At 42.2% G+C, this 13150-nt stretch overlaps 1 pseudogene; it reads right to left on the bottom strand.

Moving 5' to 3' along the window:
- Window positions 1-2718: 2718 nt before the first annotated feature.
- On the bottom strand, window positions 2719-12920 carry LOC123039540 (G-type lectin S-receptor-like serine/threonine-protein kinase B120; annotated as a pseudogene).
- Between the last annotated feature and the right edge of the window lie 230 nt (window positions 12921-13150).

Raw genomic sequence — 13150 nt, 5'->3', positions numbered from 1 at the left:
ACTTGTGTACCCTTGACACCGAATGCGATGTGTGGAAGCATGCACCAAGGGAGGCTCACCGGAAGCGCGATAGCAAGACAATCCGGCGGATGCTTTTGTAGATCTGAAACCCTGCTCGCCCGGGAGGGACACCTTTAGGACAAAACGACGGCTATGGGCTACCCTAGGTCGGGTTAACCACCCCTAGAGCCTCGAGGTTCACTGCCCTCCAGTCTTGGGGTGTGTTTGGTTTGTATCACCAGCTGGAATATAATGTGTCTGACCCGCACCCAAGACTCGTTTGCATGTTTGGTTGGGTCGAGGAAGGAGAACCAACCCGTTCCCAGAAACTGAATATTCACTTGATATGCGGAATCCACTCGTACCTCCAAATCGATGGAACGATGTGGAACGGGTCACTCACCCTTGTCTCCCCACTCCCCACCACGATATGCGCCAGCGCCGCAGCTCTCTCCCTCACCTCCCCAACATTTCTCCCTCTCTCGTTCCCCATCTTGCTCTCACCTCCCTCGAATCTCTTCCCAGCGGGCGAGCTGTGGACGAGCTATTGCTATGACGGGCTAGCGGCGATGAACACGTGCTTCTTCACCTCCCTAATCTCCCTAATAGTAGCATAGGCCGAGGACTCGATCGACAAGCAGAGAGCATGAGTGACTAGCTAGTAGGGATCCTGGCGATGGTTCAGTACACATTCATATATAATTTTGATCCTAGCAGAGATCGGCTCTTTCCTCTCCTAATCCCCTAGCTCAAGGTTGATGATAGCACTGATTAGCCACATCAAGCCAAGACGTGATGGATTTGTGTGTATATGCCATCGTGTATGCTAATACAAAAGAATTGTAAATGTCAAAAAATACAAAAGAATTATTTCATACATGTATTGTAATGGTTATCGCTACTGTATTGGTCAAGCTGATGTATAGAAGGAAGTCATTTTAGAGAATATATTGACTAGTTATTTCCACATCCCATCTCTCCAACCAAACACATGAATAGAACCATTCCATTCCATTTTTTTAGTTCAAACCAAACGCAAGAACGGAACTGATCCATTCCTCCATAATCGAACCATCCCATTACATTACACTTGATTCTCAAACCAAACACACCCTTGAAGAATGATGAAGAACGAGAAGCAAGATGCAAGGGAGAGGGATAAAGATAGATGAACATGAAAAGTATGATAGATTGATATGTTCGATTTTGTGCTCTTATTTCAATCGGTCGTCATCCCTTATGTATATAAAAGGCGGTTGGAATTTCATGCAAGGAAATGGTTTGGATTCACGTCCAAAACCCTAATTTAGGTCCAACTCGGATGTTTGACCAGAACTTTCCAAAACTGCTCGGTTTAAAAGTTGGTTGCACCTCGCGGGTCATTTTTAGGCAGTAAACAAACTTGTATGGAGAAGTGCCCAAATCAATTTTAACAGTTTCGACGAGGCGAACAACTTTCATGTTGAACGTTTTTTGATGCGAGTGAATCTTGAGGGCTGAATCACTTGTGCAAAACAGGCAATAACTCACGCTAACCATCACACACTGATATGGATGTCTTGTGTTGGGCGTCACTCTTTGCTCATGGTAGGGTCACACTGAGCAGGCTTTAATTTTTGCATACGACCTCATATTAAAATGATTTTTATATCAAAATCGACCGTTCTGACAAGGCTAAGACAACCATGTAAACCATTTTCTCATATGAGGTCGTTTTGTAGGTGTAATCATCCGAACAGTAACCTAAACATGAAATATTAGTACTTCCAACACAACTTAGGCCTCGAGATGAGATCGGATGGCGATGACCAAGACTTCAAAGATGTTCATGTCGACAATACAAAACTTCTTCATGTAGAGCACGTCTTTGTTTGAGGTCACTTTAATAAAAAAAATCTTCCATGCCAAAATCTGATGTCAACAACAAGGTTGAATATGATTATGTTCTGATGGTATCAGGTAAATCAACATATGCACTGCACAAAATTCAAAATGAACATATGTGTTGCATTTTAAGCATATCTAAGATCCTTGAGTGGCTTTCCATATCTAGTTTTTTTACCAATGTGGTAACATTGGAGACTGAAGTCAGCACCCAATTGAGCAGTGTTGGGACCTATCATCTTCAATCTTCATGATGTAATACACTACACTGTGAAAACAAGGATGGCCGGACCCCTCAAGTGTAAAAAAGAGTAATAGGTTATTTTTAATTTTTGTGGGGGCAAAACAATAAACAAGTTACTACAAATGTGGTTACAGACCAAGTTCAAGGGAAGTCTAAGTCCCATGTGCCCAGGGCCACCACAACTTTGTAGTAAAAGAATAGTCATGTGCATTAGTCATGGAAACCTAGCCTAATCAATATCAAGTCATCACTTTTATCCAACTCTAAAAAATATGAACTTTTACCAGCCTTTATACAAAAATACCAATTCAGAAATTCATACCGAATGACTAACATAGGAAGCTCACAAGCACAAATTTCATAGAAGGAAAAAACAATCGCATAAGTGGTCCACATATGATCGAGTAGCTTCTTCCACTAGACAAGGTGAAAACAGATGCAGAAACTACTGCTGAAGTTCTCAAAATAAGGAAACCATATATGAAAATAACACAGGGGATTCCAATGTATTCATAAACTATTCATTATTTGTACGAACATGAATGTACAAACTAGAGATGTTTACATAAAAGATCAATGGAAGTACATATCTAGCATGCCTCTACCTCGGTGATAGTAATGTCATCCACGGACATGCCCACATTATCTCCGTGGTCTCCTATTCCATGGTTCTGTTGTCGAAAGTATAAAGGTTCCTTCGGAGGAAGAAGCGGAACTGTTTCATTTTCCAACATGGAGACAGTGGATGACATGCATGGCCTATCATCTGGATAGTCTTGAACACATAGAAGACCTATTTGAATGCATCTAATGACTATGTCAAGTGGACAATTTTCCACAATTGACGAGTCCACCAATCTTCTCACATTTCCATGTTTTCATAACTTCCACGCCTAAACCAATGAAATCATAAAGTTATTATGATGCTTTGGGTTATTGAAAATAGAGATTTTTTATGTACTTGCATAAGCCGTAAGGCTTGGTGAGTCATCCGCTATGACATGGACTGAAATAATCTTTAATCCTCTTATAATCTCCAACAGTAGGCACCAAAGCTATAGGTGTCAGACTTGACGGAATAGAAACCTTCCATCGCGTACTCAGGAGACATGTAACCGCTCACTACTAGGGAAAATCCTAGCAGTAGTGCTGGTTTTGTGCTCACTAGTAGCGCGGGTAGGCGCTCTACTAATAAGGCGCTACAGCTATTGCTTAGTAGTAACGCGTGCCGGCGCGCGCTACTGCTAGGACAAATAGCTGTAGCGTTTGTTCACCCCCACGCTACTGCTAATGATACTAGTGGCAGCGCGTTTTCTCTCCGTCGCTACTAGTATTCATTTTTTATTTTTTTTATTTTTAGTGTATTTATGTTGTTTTCTCTCCATCGTACAAATATTGGTACAATACCAGTTATGAGGTTTACATCATTATGTCCAATGTGTCAAATGAAGGTGGATTAGGTTCAAGTGGAGGCAATATGTGGTGCATGTCAAAAGTATACTACTAATCCAAACTTGATCTAGTTTGGACTAGTAGTACTTTCGATGTGCACCACATGTTGCCTCCACTTGAATCTAATCCGCCAGCACAAGCTATTTAATCATCATCATAGTAATTACCACCAACATTATTTATTTAATCACCACTAACACTAGCGAATAATAATCATCATAGTCATTACCACCAACACTAGCTATTTTATCATCATAGTAATAGTGTAGCACATCATCATCCTCAAACTCATTTCTAGCTAGCTAATCACTCCTGCTACTCTCTCTTAGGTAAAATAACATAAAACATGTGTAGCTCTCCTCCTTGATCAAGTTGGAGCATGCAGATGAACCTGTCTCCTAATCGTGGGTTGCGCTTCTGTTTGCTGCCCCCTAGTACTTCGCTGCGCTCCCCCATCACATATTTGGTCTAGTCTTGCACTATTAAGCATTCGTCGCTAATCTTGAATGCACTACAGTAATCTGTAGGATATCTTGGTCGTAAGCTAATAATACTCATGGTACCTTTAGTCTCGATCCCATAAGGCACAACATTCATCGGGACTCCCTGTTGAAGAACATCGTATGGTAACATACTTAGCAATGAAGTTTAGCTTCAAAAATAATGTATGGAAAAGATGCACTGAGGACAAATATTAAAAATCTTACCATCCTTCCTAAATAGATGTGACCATAGTTCAGTACGAACACTATTGGTCGCATGTTTTCAGTACTAACATTTCTAAATGCAGGAAGAAAATTTGTCTTGACAGTATCAAGATTAGCAAGTCATGAAACATAATGACTGAGCTCCTCACAGTTGAGTTCAGCCCCGGCACAGTATACGGTCCTGTCTACCAAGCGTTGGACATGTTTGCTTGCACCGAAATAAGCTATCAATAGAAATTAATTGTCAACTATTTTTGAATAAACAATATCAAGACATAAATATGGTTGAGAAACTCACATTTTGGTATAACTGGAGGCTTCTGCACATTGACCCAGATGTCGGTATTACCTTCAATATCATCTTCCAGACGAATATCAAAGGTGATAACCATATCAGGCTCAAATGCATAAGTCTTGCATAGTGCTCGCCATGTTTTGCATCCAAAATAGGTGTATTCGTCTGAATTGTGTAATTTTGTATGGAAAATATAACCATGCTCGGTCTTCAAGTAAAATTTCTTTACCTCCATAGTACGACTGCAACCTATCTTATCCAATACAAAAACTCTTGCATGGCAGGGGATACGCTAGTAGAATAGTAAAAACAAATTATAAGTTGAAGCAAATGAAGCATATGTCATGCTTAATTACGAAAAAAGACTTGTCGTTGTGACTTACTGTATCCACTTCGAAGTTCTCATCCAGCTTGATGCTGAAGCGCCTATCATCATCTAGGAAGATTCCGTCGCACAGGCCGCGCTCGTCTTCGTAGTATTTGCAAATACCGAAATCCTTTTCATCGTCAGACATTTCCTATGTTCATCGTTAAAATATTAATTGAAAATCGATCGAAGACAACTACCAGGATACTCAACACACAAATCCGGGGCACTCGATATTTCCTACATATTCTGGCACAAGTCATGCCAAAATTCACGGAAAAATCCGGCATGACCTTTGCTAAAATAGGACATATCGAGCGCCTGAAATTTGCCGGGACGTAAATGAATCAACACTCCGGCAAAACATAGGCCACTCGGAGGTGTAACCTGCAAACATGACCGGCCACTTGGGCAAGCACATATCATATTTGAGCAACACAAGATATACATTTCAAAATATCTTATAGGACTCAAATTAGCATGCATTGAATAAGCAAAAGTAAATCATCTCATGTGTGTTCGTACATCGTCGAATATTATCACTAATACATCCCGAATAGTGTCATACATATAACATCACTAATACAACTAAAACCCTAGCACACGACGGGTATCGGTGCGGGCGGTGGACACCCACAGAGAAGGAACCATCACAGGATCATAGCTCCAGTGAGATCCCTGGAGAACCTGCCAGGTATTGGAGAACCTGTGCTCCAACGCAAACAAGTAGCGACGAACGTGCGCATCCTCCTCACTGACACGGTGACGCACCACCTCCGTGGGGTCCTCGAGCCTCTGGACCGTCACTGGACCATGCGACCGCCACCAAAGAAGGTTCGGGTCAACGACAGGCTGGCTCCTCACCAACCTACGCCCCCCGGTAGGTAGCGCCTCCCAGTACCACCCCGGCGGAGCCCAGTCCCGGACATGGCCCATCTGGTCAAGCAGGTGTCGTCCTCCACCGACTCGACGACGAGGATGCGGGATAGGCATCGTCCACGTCGATGCGGGAAAAATTGCTTTAACTAAAAAAATAGCAAGAAGTTCTTACTAACACGTTCTATTAATTCAATTAGTTCTTACTGAAAATAAACTTACTATAAATAAAAATAAACTAGTACCTAGCTAATTAGTACCTAGTTCTTACTAACTAATTAGTACCTAGGAACTACTGCTAAGGGTTCATACTAACTAACTAACTAACACTAAAAATAGCCTAGGGTTCATACTAACTAGCACTAAATAGCTAGGGTTCATACTAAGCAAACAAGAGGGATCGGAAGGGGAGAGTGCTTACAGAGGGCGGGGAGAGAGATGGGGTCGGGGGAGACGGGCGCACCAAGGCGCGGTCGGGCGGGGTCGGGGGAGACGGCGGCGAGGTGGGGTCGGGAGAGACGGCGGCGAGGCGGGTCGAGGGAGACGGCGGTGAGGCGGGGCCGGGGGAGACGGCGGTGAGGCGGGGTCAGGGTACATGGCCGCGAGGCGGGGTCGGGGGAGACGGCGGCGAGACGGCGGCTAGGCGGAGGCGACGAGGGGGAGAAGAGAGAGTGGTGAACTGGGGGAGGAAGCAGAGGAGAGGGAATCAGGCCACGTGGGGGGTTAGGTGAGAATAGCTTTAACAGTAGCGTGGAAAGGGAAAACGCGCTGCTGCTAAAATCCGTAGTAGTAGTGCCGTTTCTAGAAGGGCGCTACTACTATACCTAGCACGTCGGGAACGGTGTGGCAATTATAGTAGTAGCGCATTCTGTTCCTGCCGCGCTACTGCTAATGGGGTAATAGTAGCGCGGTTTTGGCAGACGCGCTACTGCTAATTAGCAGTAGCGCCTCATTTTAACACGCGCTACTGGTAAGATTCTGTGTATAAGGTTTTCCCTAGTGGTGGCTGTTTGAATCATTTTCAAAAATGTCAGTTATTTGACCGCTAAATAATTACCATGTCAAACTATAAGTTGGTTTCATGTATTACTTACAATGTCCCGACAATGTGGGTAGTTTTTGCTTGTGGCTCATTTCCCTCAAATATCTTTGCTATACCAAAATCGGCTATTTTGGGGTTCATTTTTGCATCTAGCAAGACATTGCATGCTTTGATATCTCTATGAATTATTGTCAACCTCGAATCTTGGTGCAGATAAAGAAGCCCCCTTGCAAGCCCTTTAATTACCTTGAACCGGGTTGGCCAATCAAGTATGGATCTCCTTGTAGTGTCTTCGAAGACCAATGCGAAATAAACTCAGTAAACCAAAGAAAGTTTTGCAAGAAGTCTTCAAAAGAAAAGAAAAATGTTTTGTGAGTTGCGACCATAAGTTAGGACATACCAAAAAGGAAGGCATCCAAACTTTTATTATGCATGTATTCGTAGACTAGCAACTTCTCGTCCTCGTGAGCGTAATAGGCAAGAAGCCGAACGAGATTCTTATGTTTCAATTTGGTGACCAAGATCACCTCATTTTTGAACTCATCAGCCGCTTGCCTAGAAATCTTACTGAGTCTTTTTACAGTGGCTTCCTTTCCGCTTCCGAGAATCCCCTACATCAATACATAATTCTTAAATTTGAAGTGAACATGAGATTGGAAAAAATCTAACAAGATCACTATCGTGAAATGGCATCTTACCTTATAAACTACTCCGAAACCACCTCTGCCAATCATGTTGTTGTTTGAGAAATTATTTGTTGCGGTACTGATCTCTTCAAAACTAACCGACGGAAGCTCTATATTTATCTCAAGTTCATTGAGCGTGAATATGTCCAAGGGTTGTCGTGTAGCATTGTTCTGAATATTGCTGATTCTCCGTTCACCTAAGATGAATACCTTCATATCAATATTGCCTTACAAATACGTCATAGACAATGCATCTTAAAAAACTGAAACAAAAGGTTGTTCTACCTGTTAACTTGTATGCCCATACAAAAGATGCACATGTGAGAATCAAAAGACCAGCAATTATTGGTAATGCAATCTTCAGTACAGTACCCTCTTTGTTAACTGCACAAAATAAGAAATAGTCACCAAGTGAATGAAGCTTTCCAAATTTAACATGCATTTAGTTAAGTGTACATATATTTTCGCCGGTCACTAAAGAGTTATGTGGTAGGGGTGGTAGATTCTATTACTACCTAAAATCTATGACTTTACCATCCAAAAATACCAAATAAATTTTGAGTTCAAAGTTTTTACAATCTGATAGTTCTACGTGATTAATGTGGGTGATAGCACAATGGTCTGTATGATGTGTTTCTTTTAGTCATGTTTAAATTTAAATTGATTTGTTTAGGAGCGGCGTATGCCTACTCGCTTGTCGTGAAACGTGATGCGAGGCATGGTCGCTCCAATTTCGTATACCTACTCGCGTTCGTATGCACCATGCATGCTGTTAGCTCGTGGGAGAATCAGTAAAAATATCTGAAATGAAACAGTGTATGATTGTTCTAAAATTAGTGGTTCATTGGTGTTTCTATATCTAACTTATTTACTTTATAGCATCTAAAAACAAGATATCATGAGCTGGTACTGTTATGAAGGAAACGATATTTCAAAAACCTATGACATCAAGTATAGCAGGACAAAAAAAATAACGCTAAGGTTAATAAGAAAAGGAAAAGGGAAAGAGATTTTAACTACAAGAAGGGGAGGAGATTGCTCTGAACAAGAAGATGGTTAACTTTGCACATTGTTGTTTCTTCTTGGTAGATGATGCTTTCTTGTTGTTGAAAAAATTGGTAGAAGATGCTTAATTATGCAGGTTAACTACAATGCTCTGTCATAAGCTGCCAACGCAACAATCAAGGGCCGCGGCAAAGCGCGGCTACTCTTCTACTCCAGCCCCGTGGTTATTTCTTCCGTGTTGTACAATCTAAGATTCGAATCCGGTCATACACACAGATTGGGATTTAGGGGTTATATGTTTACATGGGCTTTTTTCTGAGAAAAAAAATCAAGGGGGCGTTCGCAAAAAATAACCGGCCAGATGCGCCCATTTGGCCATCTAGCCAGTGACAACAGGGCCCCTCTTGGCCATCCAGTCGTCAGACAACGGGTCTCCTACCACACTATCACGCCTCGTCAGCACCGTGGTAGTGTACGGCCGGAATTTTCACCGTATTTACACGCCAAAGCCAAGATGATGCACCAGTTCAATGCATACCACAAGTTCTAGCACCAACCACCAAATTGACCGTTTGCGTCAAGTTCAAGCATCAATTTTAAATGCCAAAAGTAAAGCAAGCAATAGTGACAACATGCGGGTTTGTGAAGGAATAACCATCTGGATACAATACACTGTCGTACGTACCTAGAGATTTGAGAGCGACGGCCCATGGAGCGGCACTAGCATTTGTCACGCACGTGAACGTTCAAGACTTCTTCCCCGCCTCCCGCTTGTGGACGCACAAACCCTCGCCATTCTCGCAGCCCCCGCACTCACTCATCGCCGCCGGCCTCGACCACCTAAGCTCGAAGCCTTTTTTCAGCGCAGGGACGACGGCGTGAAGCAGGTTTGTAGTTGTACCGCCATGCAGAGACGTTCTCAGAACCGGCACTGCGATGACTTTCTCGCATTGGGTGGTGTAGTCGTACGGGAGGAAGTCGCCATAGAACACGTAAGTGCTCTTGCGTTCCTCGCTATTGAGGCAGTCGATGAGGTGTCCCGCTCCAGCGGTGTCGTTGATGTAGGGGCAGTTCACCAAGAAGGTGAGGTTGGTGTCGCCGGCGGTGAGTGAAAGCGTCGGGTGGGAGCCGTACGGGAGGGTGAGATTCCGGCCGACGAACGGGCGGGCTTTGTTGTGCTGTGAGAAGACGCCTAGGTCGAATAGGGAGACCCTCCGGTCGCCGTCGACTGTGTCGTCGTAGAAGATGTCGGCGATGGCGTATTCTCCCGACGGCGGGCACAAAACAGGTGTGCGGCCGCGGCATTCGAGGCGGAGGCTCGGATGACCGCAGTGCCAAGCGTCGCCTGTATTGACCCAGAATGGATACTGGATTTTCACATTGCCGCACTGGGGAGCCGGGCAGACGGGCGTGTCGGAGGCCAGCACACCGGCGACGAGGAGGCTAAGGAGGAGAAACATTATCTGGAGAGCTGTGTTGTGCGCCTCTTTTTTTGAGAGAGAGAGAGAGAGCGCTTTGTAGGCCTTTTTTTCTTGAAAAAGAAAATTCCACGTTCCGGTCCTCCTCTCCCAAGGCCTTCCTCTATTTTATAGGCTTCCCAAGCCCATGGACTGCAGTCACGCAGTCCGGCTTGGCTGGCATTTCCTATTTGGCGCTGCAGGCGCCGGTTATAGTTGTTTTCTGCAAACCGGCGCCTGCAGCGGCGCTAGCTGGGCTCCGCCCAAGTACCATTTCCCCCCCTGTTTTGAAACTCAAAAAAAGGAGATCAACTGCGCAGCCAAGAATCAAACCGAGGATCTCTACGTTGATGGCTAACCTGAGACTAACCACTACACCACCACCTTGATTGGTGGATACAAACCTCCTTTCCATTCTTTTATACATACAGGAAATGCCAAATATGTTTTCTGCGTTTTTTTCCTTTCTTCTTTGTTTCCTGTTTCCTTTTTTCTTAAATGCGTGAAATGTTTACAAATAGATGTTATTTCTTTTCCTAATTCATAAACTTTTTATTTAAATCGATGAACTTTTTTCAATTTCATTGAACTTTTTCAAGTTCAATGAACTTTTTCAAACTCGATTAACTTTTTTTTGAAAATGAATCAACTTTTTAATATTTTGATGAACTTATTTTAAAAACAAAATCGATGAACTTTTTTCAATTTGATATTTTTTTTTCAAATTTCATGAACTTTTTTCGATCCGATGAACTTTTTTTTTCAAATCCAATGAACTTTTTTCAGTTTGATGATATCTTTTTAAATCCGATGAACCTTTTTCAAATTCATGAACTTTTTTTTCTAAATTTATGAAGTCTTCAATAAATTCATGAACTTTTTTTACAATTCAATGAACTTTTTCTGAAATTTGATGAACGTTTTTCAATTTCGATGAACTTTTTTCAAATTCAGTGAACTTTTTTCATATTTGGTGAACTATTTCTGATATTCGATGAACTCTTTTCAATTTTGGTGAGCCTTTTTCAAATTTGGTGAACTTTTTTTCAAAATCAATAAACTTTTTTCAAATTCACAAAGTTTTTCTATTTTTGTGAACTTTTCTTTTGAATTCATGGTTTATGTGAATGCGTTTTCACATTTATGTTTTCTTTATTCAAATATAATTTATAGTGGGTATATAATAGCATATGTTTAATGTTTGTACTGATTGAAAGGTCAAAGTGAACAGTTTTCCTAATGTAAACGAAAACCTCGCGTTGGTGCAATGGTTAGCACATGTGGCGTTGACCTGGGCGTTCGGGCTTCGAGTCCCACTTCTCCCTGATATTTTCTTCGCCGTTTGCTTTTCAGCGGGTTGCTGGGCCGGCCCATTTCGTGTCCGTGCAAGCGCCAGGGGCGTGAAACGGCGCCTGCAGCGCTCAATAGGAGCTCCCGGCTTGGCTGGCTAGGCCCGGTTTCCTGAACTGAAATTGGGCACCAGTCGTGTGGCGTTGCTTGCCTCGCCCGGTTAGCGAATCCTGAACGTCCCGGTTTCGGAGACCTCTTATATGCCGCATTTTGCGGCCAATAGGTCGCGCGACGCACAGGGGACGTGCACCTGGGCCGGCCCATTCGCTGTCCGTCAAGGAGTGAAAAATTCGCCAAAACAGAAGTGCTGTAGTGGGGATTCGAACCCACGACCTTACTTAGTCGCACGCTCTGCTCTAGCCAATGCGCTAGGCTAGTTACTATATAAGAAAAGCAGCGGGAGTCTAAATAAACGGCCACAGCGGCGAAAAGTAAAAACCAATTCAGCGGAAGGTAAAACCAGTTAAGCCAATTACAAATTTTCAAAACTGCAGTATTTTTTGGAATATGTGAACAATTTTCGGAAACAGGGACAAAATTTTGAATTAGTGAAAAAATTAAACATGCGGACAATTTTTTTTAATTTGTGAACAAATTTTGAAACATGAACATTTTTTTAATATGTGAACAAATTTTATGAAAACGAATTTTTTTTGAATTTCCCAAAGATTTTTCGAAAACATGAACATTTTTGGAATTTGTGAACAATTTTTCAAAGCACGAATGATTTTTGAATCTTGAGAACAAAGTTGTAAGCGCAAACTTTTTTTGAAGCACGGACATTTTTTAAATCTTGAGAACAAATTTTGAATTGGAGAACAATTTTAAACAATTCTGAACAAATTTGGAAGCGCGAACAATTTATTAAAGCACGAACATTTTTTGAATCTAGAGAACAAATTTTGAAAAAGTACGAACAAATTTGGAAGCATGAACATTTTTTGAATATATGAATAAAAAATTGAAATCTGGTACATTTTCTGAATTTCAAAAGTTTTGAACTTTTTTCTGTAAAGGGAACAACTTTTGAAAACAGTAACATTTTTGAAAAATTGTTACAAGAACATTTTCTGAAATGCCCAAACAATTTTTTTGAAATGCGAACATTTTTCAGAAACACGAACAATTTTTGAATTTTCCGAACAATTTTCAAAAGAAACTGAAACAGAAAAAAAAAGAAAACAGGAAAAAAAAGAAAAACGGAAAAAATAAATGAAACAGTAAAACAAAAGAAAACAAAAAAACAAAAAGCTGGTGTAAAAATAGAAAAACCGGTTCAGGGAACCTTCTGGAAGGTTCCCAAAACCGGTTGCCTCGCTGTGGGAATGTGGGCCGGCCCAATACTCGCGCTCGGGGGGATCGCCCTGTGCGAACGGTCGACATTTTGACGCAGTTAGCGTCAAATAGGATTTTCCCCGGTTTCGTGTGTGCCCGGCACTACGCGGAACCGAATTGGGGACCGATCGTGTGCCGTCGCGTGCATGGCCCGGTCTCGCAGGTCTTTTTTTTTTAGGGAAGCCCGGTCTTGCAGGTGGCGAATTAAACGGCACCACATTCCTTACTAGGCCAGCCCATTTAGTACAGTAAAAATAGCTTCCGGCCAAGAGAAGACAGCAGTAACCACGAGGCCATGTTAACGCTTGTGACTAACACTTCTTTATCTCTTTATATTATTTCTCAGATAGCCGAAAGCCCTTGGTTTTAAAAAGCAAAAAAAAGGAGGTGCGCATAGGATTTTTAAATCGGTGAATTTTCTTTCAAATTTTAAAGTTTTTGTCAAAATTG

This window comes from Triticum aestivum, chromosome 2B, assembly GCF_018294505.1.
Source record: "Triticum aestivum cultivar Chinese Spring chromosome 2B, IWGSC CS RefSeq v2.1, whole genome shotgun sequence".
In the NCBI taxonomy this organism is placed as follows: Eukaryota; Viridiplantae; Streptophyta; class Magnoliopsida; order Poales; family Poaceae; genus Triticum; species Triticum aestivum.
The sequence above is the reverse complement of the archived record's forward strand: the minus strand, read 5'-3'. Positions and strand labels throughout refer to the sequence as shown.